The sequence below is a fragment of the Beta vulgaris genome, chromosome 2 (genome assembly GCF_026745355.1).
Source record: "Beta vulgaris subsp. vulgaris cultivar EL10 chromosome 2, EL10.2, whole genome shotgun sequence".
In the NCBI taxonomy this organism is placed as follows: Eukaryota; Viridiplantae; Streptophyta; class Magnoliopsida; order Caryophyllales; family Amaranthaceae; genus Beta; species Beta vulgaris.
In genome coordinates, this window is record NC_079203.1 from 13166639 (window position 1) to 13179272 (window position 12634).

The window sequence follows — 12634 nt, forward strand, 5'->3', positions numbered from 1 at the left end:
TTTTTGCCAATAACAGACACCCGACACTTGTGGTACTATTTTAAAACTCATCAGAGCTCAGTCTCCTCCCCTGTCGTGAGTATCGTCCCTACTCCCAGTGAGCAGAGGTATAACATACCTCTTGTTCCAATATTCTATTTTCTTTTAAAATTTATGAATTCAAGCCCGATTATACCTTTGTTAGTTTGCTTATGTTTGAGTTTAAAAGCTGATTAGTTTAGCTAAACCATTTAGTTTCATTTATTACTTCAACTTGTTTCGCTTGAATCAGATTTACTTAGTTAAGCTATTAAGTGAATTAGTTGGGATAAGCTCGTAAAAACTAAACTGATTTAGTTGCCTATTAAGCCATTGGAATCTAAATTATTACTTTAATTTTTCAGACTTAAATAATGAACTGATTTCTTTAGCTTAAATTAAACCACTTTGTTTAATTTATGCCTTTAACTATTTGGGGTAATCTTGTACTAAAGACTAATCTGATTTTGATTATTTTAATCTAGTTCTAGTGATCTAAACTTTATTTATTGATTTATCTACTTATTTATTTGTTATTATTATTATTATTATTATTATTATTATTATTATTATTATTATTATTATTATTATTATTATTATTATTATTATTATTATTATTATTATTATTATTATAATTATTATTATAATTATTATAATTATTAGAAAAATTTGTCAGAAACCACCTTTTATAATCACTTTTTTTGTGAGAAACCACCTTTTAAAAAAATTGGTTAATTAGCCACCTTTTTGGTTCTTTTTTTTGTTGGAAGCCACCACTTGCCGCAATCCGGCGTTGACCTTGATTTTCCGGCGTTGACCATCAGATTTTCGCCATTTTTTTTTCCAGATTTTCGCCATTTCTTCCACCTAAGATGTCAGGGGATGCGAGGGAGGTGATGGACTTAGGTTTGGGAGGGTGGGGATGGTCGTGGGGGGTTTTCGGCGGGTTGTGAGGGAGGAGGGGGTTGTCGGGATGCAAGGGGGGGAGGGGGGTTGCCGGGGATGCGAGGGGGAGGTGGTGGAGAAAGATAAAGGGGGAAAAATGGCGAAAATCTGATGGTCAACGCCGGAAAATCAAGGTCAACGCCAGATTCCGGCAAGTGGTGGCTTCCAACAAGAAAAAGAACTAAAAAGGTGGCTAATGAACCAAATTTTTTTAAAAGGTGGTTTCTCACAAAAAAGTGATTATAAAGGTGGTTTCTGACAAATTTTCCTAATTATTATTACTATTATTACTACTACTATTATTATTATTATTATTGTTATTATTATTATTATTATTATTATTATTATTATTATTATTATTATTATTATTATTATTATTATTATTATTATTATTATTATTATTATTATTTATTATTATTATTATTATTATTATTATTATTATATTATTATTATTATTATTATTATTATTATTATTATTATTATTATTATTATTATTATTATTATTATTATTATTATTATTATTATTATCACTTCAATATAGCTTTTATGTTTTGAAGATGTTACTTCCTCGGAAGAAAGGAAATCTCTCCCTTTAAAGACAGGTAATCATAACCCTAGGTGCTCGAGATCGATCCACCATGGCCAACGAACTCCTAGAAAAATGTAAAAACCTTAAAATAAATGATGCTGAAACCCAAGTGTTTGAGGTTGGCGAACTGGAAGACGGGATTGATAAGGACCAAGTATCGTTTGTTCTCGTAGGACGATTGGTGACCGAAAGAAGTTTTAATATCGAAGCGTTCAAGAGGACAATGATCCGAGTATGGGCGGTCACTAAGCGCCTAATAATTCGAATGATTGGGCCTGATCTTTTTGTGTTTCAGTTTTTCCACTGCAGAAATAAGGAGAAAGTTATGGAGGGTAGACCCTGGTGTTTTGAGAATCAGCTCCTTATTCTCAATGAATTCAATGGTGAGGATCCACCGGCGGATGTTCCTATCACACATTCACCGTTTTGGATTCGGCTAAAGAACCTTCTTTTCAATTATCGCTCGTCTGCGATTTGTCGGGCGATTGCTTCAAAAATTGAGTATGTGATGGAACTGGAAGATGATGATTTAAATCTTGACAATTATAGAAGAGTGAGAGTGATGATGGATGTCGCACAACCATTGTGCCGTTTCCAGGATATTCAAGGTAAGGATGGACGAGTGTTCCACATTTCCATTGGTTATGAACGGGTACCTTTCTTTTGTTTTCTTTGCGGAACCATTGGACATAGCGAAAACGAATGTGTTAATGTTGATGATGATGAACCAGAGCAATGCATGGGGTGGGGTAAACACTTGAGGGCTACTCCTAGGCGTGGGGCTAAAAAACTAGTCGAGGAGGTGGAGGAGGTTAAATCATGCCGCAAGAACCTTTTTGTTGCCAAACCAAGGAATACTAAGGTTAAAGATAAGGGGGGCGTTGCGATCAGGGGAGGAGGCGATGCTTGTCATGGGATGGCTGAAGTGGGTGGGGACCTATGGGGAGAGAAGAAGGAAGTAGTAGGTGAAAACCGGCCTAGGCAAAAGGGGGAGGGTAATAAGGAAATTGGGTCGACTGAAATTGTTATAGATCAGCAGGGAAGTGGTCCAAGATTGTTGGAGACTAGCTTTGACAAAGTGGAGGAAGGGGGTGAGAAAGAAGTGGGGCATAATGGAGGGACAGATGGGATAGCCTCTGGAATAATTAACATCATTAGGGAGGAAAGTAGTGCAATAAATGAGGCCCAGGGGTTATAAGTGTTAACTAATGAGGGGGGAGTTAGTGGCGTGCTTTTGACCAAATAAGTGGTAGGCCCTCCTTCTGGGGCAGTAGAGGGGGGAAAAAAGGAGTGAGACACTGGAAGAAATTTAAAAGAGATAAGGGGGATGCTATGGAAGGGGTGGAGCATGATTTTGTGCTGACGGAGCAAGTAGGGAAGCGAGGAAGAGAGGGAGGATTTGAAGGGGCTGTGGAGATGGGCGCAGCAAAAAAGGCTCAAAGTGTTGATGAAATTTCTGGATGGCGTGAGGTAAGGTCTGTCGAGGAACATACCCACCAAGTCCAATAAGTATTCTGTGTTGGAACTGCCGGGGGATGGCCAACCCTTGGTTAGTTCGTAGGCTTCGGAAATGGAGTCGTGAAGTTGCCCCTGACATAATCTTTTTGTCGGAAACTATGGTAAATAAAGAGAGAGTGGAGAGTTTGAAAGAGTCTCTTGAGTGTTCGAATGCTTTTGGGGTGTCGAGTTAAGGTAAAGCAGGAGGTTTGTGTGTGTTCTGGAGGACAGAGAAAATTCGATTTAAGCTTGTTTCTTTTTCGCAACATCACATATGTGGGGATGTGTTGACAGAGAATGGGATTGAGTGGAAATTTGTCGGTATTTATAGATGGCCGGATGGAGTTAATAAGCATCAAACGTGGTCTCCTATCCGTCACTTGTGTAATGAAACAGAACTCCCTATAATGTTCAGGGGTGATTTTAATGAGATTATGTCGTATGATGAGAAGGAAGGGGGAGCGATGACTGAACGACGAGAGATAACCCATTTTCGAAATGTTGTGGATTTATGTAGGCTTCGAGATTTGGGTTTTGAAGGTCAATGGTGGACTTGGGAAAGGGGAAAAGACTATTAACACACGTGTCCGAGAAAGGCTAGATCGTTTTATGGCGACTTCGGAGTGGTTTACCTTATTTTCACAGGCTACAGTTTCTCACTTGTTACGATACAAATCGGATCACTGTCCGATAGTGGTGCGGTTTATTAAGCACACAAAGAGACGAGGTGTTGGGAGCAGGGGTTTCAAATTCGAAACTGTATGGCTTTTGGAGGAGGGGTGTGAAAATGTGGTGAGAGATGCATGGCAGCGTGCGGTGAATAGTAATGTTTTAGCGAAAATAGGGGAGGTGGGAGGGGGGCTAGTGCAGATTGTGTTGCGGCATATGGGGCTCCTCGTCTCATCTTATATGAATGCGCAATTGACGAAACCATACACAAATGCTGAAATTTTCGAGGCTCTCACCCAAATGCACCCTTGTAAAGCTCCGGGGCTTAACGGTATGCACGCAATTTTCTTTCAAAAATTTTGGCATATAGTTGGCGATGATGTCGCTGAGTTTGTAATAAATATTTTAAATGAGTCTAAGATGCCTGCAAATGTTAACAAAACTAATATTGTCATGTTCCCCAAAGTAAGAGACCCTACTGAATTAGCTCAATATAGGCCTATTAGTTTGTGTAATGTGGTTTATAAATTAGTTTCTAAAGCTATTGTAATCCGTTTAAAAATTATTCTCTCTGATTTGGTCTCTGAGAACCATAGTGCTTTTGTTCCCAGAAGAAAAATTACATATAATGCGCTTATAGCTATGGAATTGTTTCATACTATGAAGCATAGGAACAAATGCCGAAGAGGTGTGATTGCTATGAAACTGGACATGAGCAAAGCTTATGACAGTGGAGTGGGGGTTCCCGAAGAAATTATTGTTGACAATGGGTTTTGATGGCAGATGGGTAAATTTAATTATAAACTGTTTGACTTATGTCAATTACTCTTTCGTGATTAATGGTCGTGTTCGAGGTAATGTGCAACCTTCCCGGGGACTCAGACAGGGGACCCCTTATCTGTTTATCTTAGTAGCATATGCTTTTTCTAGAATGCTACTTACTGTAGTTCAGGATAAAAGAATTCGTGGAGCAAAGGCAAGTCGGAGTGGGCCGGAGATTCCTCACCTTCTTTTTGCAGATGACAATCTACTTTTTGCAAGAGCTAACTGACATGAATGCTTAGAAGTCGTTGATTTATTCAACAAGTATGAAGCAGCATCTGGTCAGAAAATCAATTATGATAAGTCGGAAGTTTCGTTTAGCAGAAGGGTTAGTACTGAACAAAAAATAAGAATTGATGGGTCTTCTGCACATGAGATAAGTTGACAGACATGAGAAGTATCTTGGAATTCCTACTGTTGCGGGGAGATCGGAGAAAGTTGTTTTTGGGGCCCTTCTTGATAGGATATGGAAAACGTTACAAGGATGGAAAGAAAAGCTGTTATCACGCACAGGGAAAGAGGTGCTCCTGAAATCGATTATATAAGCTATTCCTACTTATTTGATGGGCATTTACAAGTTCCCAACATTGGTGACCAACGCTATTTCTTCGGCCATGGCCCGTTTTTTCTGGGGACAAACTGACGCGAGGAGGAGGATACACTGGAGGAGTTGGAAGTCTATGTGTGAGCTCAAGTGTTTTGGGGGTCTAGGATTCAAGGATCTAGAGGTGTTTAATGATGTGTTGTTGGGTCGACAAGCATGACGCGTAATGAAGGGGGAGAACACGCTTCTTGGTAAGGTAATGCAGGCAAAATATTATCATAGAAGCACATTCCTTGAAACTCCACTTGGTTACTAACCAAGCTACTCCTGGAAAGGCATTTGGAGTGCCAAGGCACTTCTAAAAGAGGGGATGATATAGAGGGTGGGAAACGGAGCTGACATTAATATATGGAGTGACCCTTGGGTAGCCGATGAAGAGGGGAGATTCATTCAATGTTCTATGGTTGAAGAGGTGTCAAAGGTGAGTGATTTAATTCACTCGAACTCTCATGAGGGGAACGTGGAGCTCATCACTCGACTTTTTAATGAACGTGACACAAAATGTATCTTGTCATTCCCTCTTAGTGAAAGAAGTTCAAATGATGCCGTCACTTGGGCATTTATAAAAGATGGTGGCTATTCCGTTAAAACGGCCTATATGTTGGGGAAAAGTTTTAATTTGGATGAGTTTCATGAAGCTTGGATTATGTTGTGGAAGGTGGAAGCATCCCCCAAGGTGCGTTTGTCTTTATGGAGGCTATGCACAGGCACACTTCCCACTCGATCTTTGTTGGTATATAGGCACATGATTGAAGACACTTGTTGTCCCTGGTGTGGAGAGGAGGAAACGAATGTACACGCTCTTTTCCTTTGCCCCTGAGTGCATGAATTCTGGGTGGATAGTGGATGCTCACATCTGTTGATAAATGTCAAGAACGTGCCCATCCAAGAGACCGTAGCTAGCTGGCGGAAAATTGATATAAAGCTCCAGCAACGAGTGGTTAATTTAGCATGGTGTATATGGTCCGAGCGTAACTCTAAAGTTTTCACCAACTCCACGACAACAAACCCCATTATCATGGCAAGAATGCAGCGCCTAATTGAAGACAACGACAAGTATACAAAGCAGATTTACGGTGCTAGAGGAGGAGGAGTGAGTTCGAGCGCGAAAGTGTGGAAGCCTGCCAGAGGAACTGTCAAATTAAATTGTGATGCTTCTTTAGCGTGCGAAGGGTGGGTAGGCCTGGGTGTTGTAGCTAGAGACTTTGAAGGGCGAGTTCTATTTGCCACTACATGAAGAGTTAGAGCTCATTGGCCGGTGGAAATAGCTGAAGGTAAGGCTCTACTCATGGCCATTCGTCTGGCTAAAAGGTTTGGCTACCATGAGGTTGTGCTTGAATCGGATAGCCAAGTTATTATCTTGAGACTCTCCAAAGGCATGATTTACTTCTCAAATCTTGATTATGTCTTAGAGGATATCTTAATCCTTAGTAGTTGTTTTAATTCTCTCATATGGTCTCATGTCAAAAGGGATGATAATGCTGTTCCCCATCACCTTGCTAAGGTTGTACCATTTGATGTAGAGGAAATTTGGGAAAATCACAGTCCTGTTCAGGTTAACCCGTATGTACTGATGGACACTTTTTCTATGGATGAATGAAAATGGTACTAACTTTTCCCTTAAAAAAAATGTTTTGAAGATGTTAAGAATGATAACATAAATTATAATTCATAACAAAGAATATTGCATTTGCTTAAGTAAGACTCCTATATTTTACAAAACCGTACAAGTAATAAAATTAGTACTATGACGCCTAAAGAAAGAATATTTTTAAAAAGTCCTATTAAATAGTGATAAATTCATTATTCAATTCTAGATTACACTAAAGGAAGGAATATTACAAGCATCCCTCGACTATCAAGAAATTTAACTAAGATACCAGGTAACATTTATTGCTAACACCCATAATTATTTTCTAAATATGTTTGATAATTTCTCGCATTATGTTATTGTTATCCAGGTTATGGATATCATATATTTTTATGATTATGATGATTGTCGATGTTCTAAATGAATTTTATGAAATAACTTTGAGGTTACAAAAGTATGATTATGATTACGCTATGATTATGATTTTATTTTAATTACAATTACATTATGATTACGATTATGTTTTATGATTATGATGTAGGAAAACATTATAAGATAAGTGGAAGAATGGTTCTTGATAGTATTTAGTTATGTCGGGTCGTGCATGTACCTTCTGGCGGGTTAGCCACCTTCTGTTTATGGGGAACTAGTTTTTATATGCACGCGGTGCGTGCGAAAATACGTAGAAAATTAATTTTTTTTGATGGGACGTAGAAAATTAATCTTTTTTAGGGACGTAGAAAATTAATTTTTTTTAAAGAACGTAGGAAATTAAATTAATTGTTAATTATATCTAATAAATTAAGGATATTTGAATTGTTGATGGTTTTCTTTTTGTAATGTCTTTTTATATTTTCTAAATTAATTAGGTAGTTTTCTTTTTTATTTTTAAACTTTTAATTTTTTAATTAAAGTAAGTAGTTAGAATAGAGATGTAATGATGGTAGAATGGGGTTTATAATATTTTGGTGTCCTACCCGTCTTCCCATATAGAATAGAGGTACGTCCCTTGTTGGTTTTATGTTATATTTGGGCATTATATACCACATTCTGTTTGTGGGGGCCAAGGTCGTCGGGTGGTTACATTTTGTTCATGAAAATAAAATTGGCCAGACATCCCTTTTATTATACTTGCCAACTTACTGAATTAAAAGAACTATGCTTATGAACATGATAAAAGAATTATGATTATGATTATAATTTAATGTTATGTTTATAAATTTTTTTTACTATTTCTCCTGTCTGTTTTCTATTAAAATGAATACAAACGTTTTTACGGTGATAGATTAGTATGTTACATAGCTTCAGCTCATGACATTTTGTGTTCTATTTTTGGTACTGATATTGTTAATGGGATGGCCTAGTAATGAGTAGTTGTTTAGTTTTTAAGCTTTCTTAAGCACTTATGTTTATAGTTTAAGTTTGTGTCACACTATGTTCAGTAACTAAGTTTCAAATTAACTTTAATTAATGGATAATTATGTATTCAAGTTTTAATATGTTTGAACTTCTGAATTCATATTTGCTTTGTGCTTTCCAATCAGAAAGTATGGCAGTAACATACTGACTGTCTAGGTTCCAGTTCTAATGACTCTTTAAATAACCTAATATTGATGACTAGAAGTCAGGGCTTTACACTAGAGGAGACTCGTATTGGACTGAGTAAGGCTGGCGATAAATGTCTGGGTCTTGTGGGTATGGGAAAGGTCCAGCAGCTTAGGTGGGGCTCATTTTGGGGATGCACACCATGGGGAAAATTATTGCAGGCTGACCAAAGTGTGAGGAGGATGAGTCATAGATTGTGCGTCTTGTGTGAGCTATTGTTGGGCTATTGCACCGCTGCGGCCACTGTCGTGACCGGCCACTGCCTCCACATTGACTGGAGTTATGTGGTTGCAGTGGTGGATTCTGGTGGCTCTTGATGGAGCCGGTGGTGTTTGGGTTACAAAGCTCGAATTTCGGGATGTCGGATCTTCAGCCCGCCATAATTCTTTAAGCAAGAGGCGTGACCAAGTAGATTCAAGCAAAGGTAAGGGCTCAGTTTGTTGAATCATAGTAGCCACCACATCAAAATCAGTATTAATATGAGTGAAAACAAGTCGTAAAACCAATTTTTCCTCTGAAATTAGTTGATTAATATGGGCTAATTGATCTTTTAAACTCTTGAATTGCGTGCAATATGACGAGGCATCAGAAAAATTGGACAACTGAAGAGCGTTGAATTGATTTTCAAGATAGAAGAGCCGAGTATGTTTGTTATCTTCAAAAATATCCTTCATTTTGTCCCAAAGCTCCTATGTGATATCCCCACGGCAAAGAACCATCTATAGTAGATCAGAAGAAATTGTGCCATAAATCCATAGTTTAGTATTGAATAAAGACGCTTGAACATGTCTTCAGAAATTTCAGATTGCTGTTTTTTTGGGTTGATATGATGCTGAATATCAAAGACATGGGCATGGCACTCAAATAACTCAACCCTTTGAATATTGAATTCTCGGGATCAAGGATTAAAAGAATACAATTTTTGATATCAATGACGCAAAGAGCGCGAAGGTAATCATGGCTGGGGGTTTTTTCGAGGAAGATTTGAGTCTCGGTGCCATGAGGCGCAACGTTGGGGCAGCGCACGGTGACGGAAGCGGATGGGTGCACATCCCTAGGAGAAAAATAAAATTTTTTGTGGAAACTTAAAGTTGTAATACCATGCTAGATTTAGTGAAACTCCTTGATTGGAGTGATTGCCACTGATCAAACATTTATGGTTACAAACTAATGATAGTTCTAAGCATATAAGGAAACCTATTTATATCAGAATTCCATGTACAAAATATTTCTACAGAATATCCTATTCTATCAAATATTGATGGCATGCTTGGCTAATTGGTAGTCATAAATGGTTTTAATATTATAGCAAATGTAAATATTAAAGGAATTCAGAATTCCCATGGTGATGCTACTTTCTCCCAAACATACCATCCATTACCATTTGGGATGGTGGTAATGAGTTAGTGGAAATTTATGAAGAAAAACCACATTGTTTAAGATAAACTTTAATTCCTGTGAATATGAACATATAAATATATTACAAAATTACACTATAATTCATTCAAATTACCATAGTTTATTGCCACCTATTAAATATCTGTGAAAATAACTTAAAGTGTATTCTACTCCCTTCAAATTCGATCTTACAATGTATGATCTTCGAATTAAGCTAGACATTCCCTCCAAAATGTATATATTCTAATATACCAATATATCCATGTTCTACCACATTTAAACTATCTACATTAGTATGTATTGAGTCCCCTAGGGTTTGAATGATGACAAACATCTGCAAGGAACTGTTGTTATTACAAGTGGTTCTAGCCTGTTAGGAAACAACTAAGTACCCAACTGTTCCTAATTGTTAAATGAAAAAGTCAAGAGAATATTTGATATGCGATGATGTGTTCTTGTTTAGCAAACATGTTTTCTAAGACTTGAAGCTAAGAAGCCCACTCGAAGTTGTTAAGGAAAAGTCAATGTTCCTCATTGTTGATTCAAGGGAAACTTCAAGGATTGAAGTGCATAGATATAGTTTAGATTTCTTTAATCAATTCATATTAGGTCTTCATGAGTGCATAAATACTAGTAGATCATGAGTACTCAAGAAACAATGCTATGGGATACGATAACAAGACTCCTAAGTTCAATTGAAAAAACGATGCTTGGTGGAAGAATAGATTGAAGAACATCATTATTGGATTGATTATGAATGTTGGCTAGCTATTAAGAACGGATAATTAGAGATCACCAAGTAGGTCAATGGTTCCTAAATAATAAAGAAGAAAAGTGAATACACTTCCATTGATTACAAGAAGTTGAAGAAGAATGTCAAAGCCATATCCATATTGCAACAGGCTATTGGGGAGGATGAGACAAATATAATCTCTGCTTACGTCTCCGCCTAAAGAGATATGGGATACCCTCGAAATTTCCTATGAGGGAAACATTGAGGTAAAAAGGTCTAAAATCGATATACTCATGTCTAAATATGAAGCTTTTAATATGAATAAAGATGAAAAAAATAAATGAATTCTTTGGTAGATTTATGACTATCGTAAATGATTTAAAATCTATTGTTAAAAGCTTTTTTTACGAAGATTTGGTTAAAAAATTATTGAGAAGTTTAACATATGTATGGAAAGCTAAGGTAACAACTATCTATGAAGCAAAAGATCTCACAACACTAAGTTTGGAGCAGCTAATTGGCTGCCTTTGCTTATGACTCATGAGATGCTGGTTGAGTCAAAGAATGACAAGGGACCAGTCAGAGGTGTTTCCTTGAAGGGAACAGTTGAAGAAGAATATGATGATATAGCTATGATGGCTAAGCGTTTTGAGAAATATTTCACGGATCAGCACAAGAATTTCAAAAGTAAGAACTTTAAGAAAACTAACCCTACTTCAAGTGCGGAGATTTTAATCACATCATTTGTGATTGTCCAAAGTGGATGGACAAGTTGTTTAAGAGCAATGATAAGAAAGTGTTCAAGAGGGCTATGATAGCAGCTATGTGGGGTGACTCCGATTCTGGATCAGAAGATGTTGAAGAATCACCTAATCATGAAACTTGCATGACTGCTATTATGGATCTAAGAGGAAACATCATAGCTCATGGAACCATAACGGGAAACAATACATCAAATCTATGTCTTATGGCAAAGAAATATGTGCTCAGTGAGCACAAGATAAATTAGGAACAAATTCGTGAAGACATTCATCATTATGATAGAGATAATATGCTTGAATGTATTGATTCTTTGTTAGATGAACGCCTTAAACTAAGTGAAGCTTACATAATTGGCAAACGTGAGTTGAAAGAAAATAAAAATGAACGTGATATTGCTATTGCTAGTTGTGATCACTTAGAGCAAGTGTGTATCAAGTTAAAGGATCAAGTGGTTGAGCTTGAAGTTGCACTTGACAAGTGCAAGGTCGAGTTTGGATCAGCTAAGTCTTCTTTGCTAGAAAAGGACGAGGATGATCCTAGTGATAGTGAAGAAAACTTAATTGTTCCCTCTCTACAAGATTTGTTTAACTCACATGGTCCTCCAGATTATGTGCCTTTTAATCTAATTTACTGCATGCTTTTAATCTGTTGTGTGATGATGCAGAGGAATCGCATAGAGAGTTTGTTACGCTCAAGATTGCCCAGCTAAATGTTTCCCATGCAGATCTGCTAGTGCTGAAGTTAGTAAGATAATTGATGATTACGAAGGTAAAATATGTGATTTGTGTGCTCAAATCCATTAATTGAGTAAGGGTAAGCAAAAAGTGGTTGTCAACGTGCCAAATGATTCACTTATTTTCAAAACTCGAGTTTAAGCTTGAGAAAGTCAAAAGCAATTTCAAAGCTATGGATGAGAAAAATGTTTTTCTTATGAGTCCTTAATTCCAAGGACAAAGAGCTTCAAAACAGTTAAAGACACATAGACAAACTCTTATCTACAAAGAATACTTTAAACCATCTCACTTCCATGGAAGGTAACAATGGTACAACTTCTCTTGGTCATTCCACAACAAGAATCAGAACCAACTAGCACCCCCGGGGAACCACTTGGATCGAGGAATTAAGAATATGTAAGTACGTTCTTGAAAAGGTCATGCATGTTTGCTATCACTGTATTATGAATGGACAAAAGATCCTTAATTGTCTAGCTAAAAAAAAATTGTTAAAAGAAACAACAAACATATTGAGCAGGTTTGGATGAGAAAGGACCAGCTAGAGTCAACTGAATCTGGAACGGGACCCAATAAAGTTTGGATGAAAGTTTGGGTTCCTAAGTCTAATGCTTTATTGTTTCTTGTAGGCTAAAGTGAGAGATAATACCTTTTGATATATTAGCAGTGG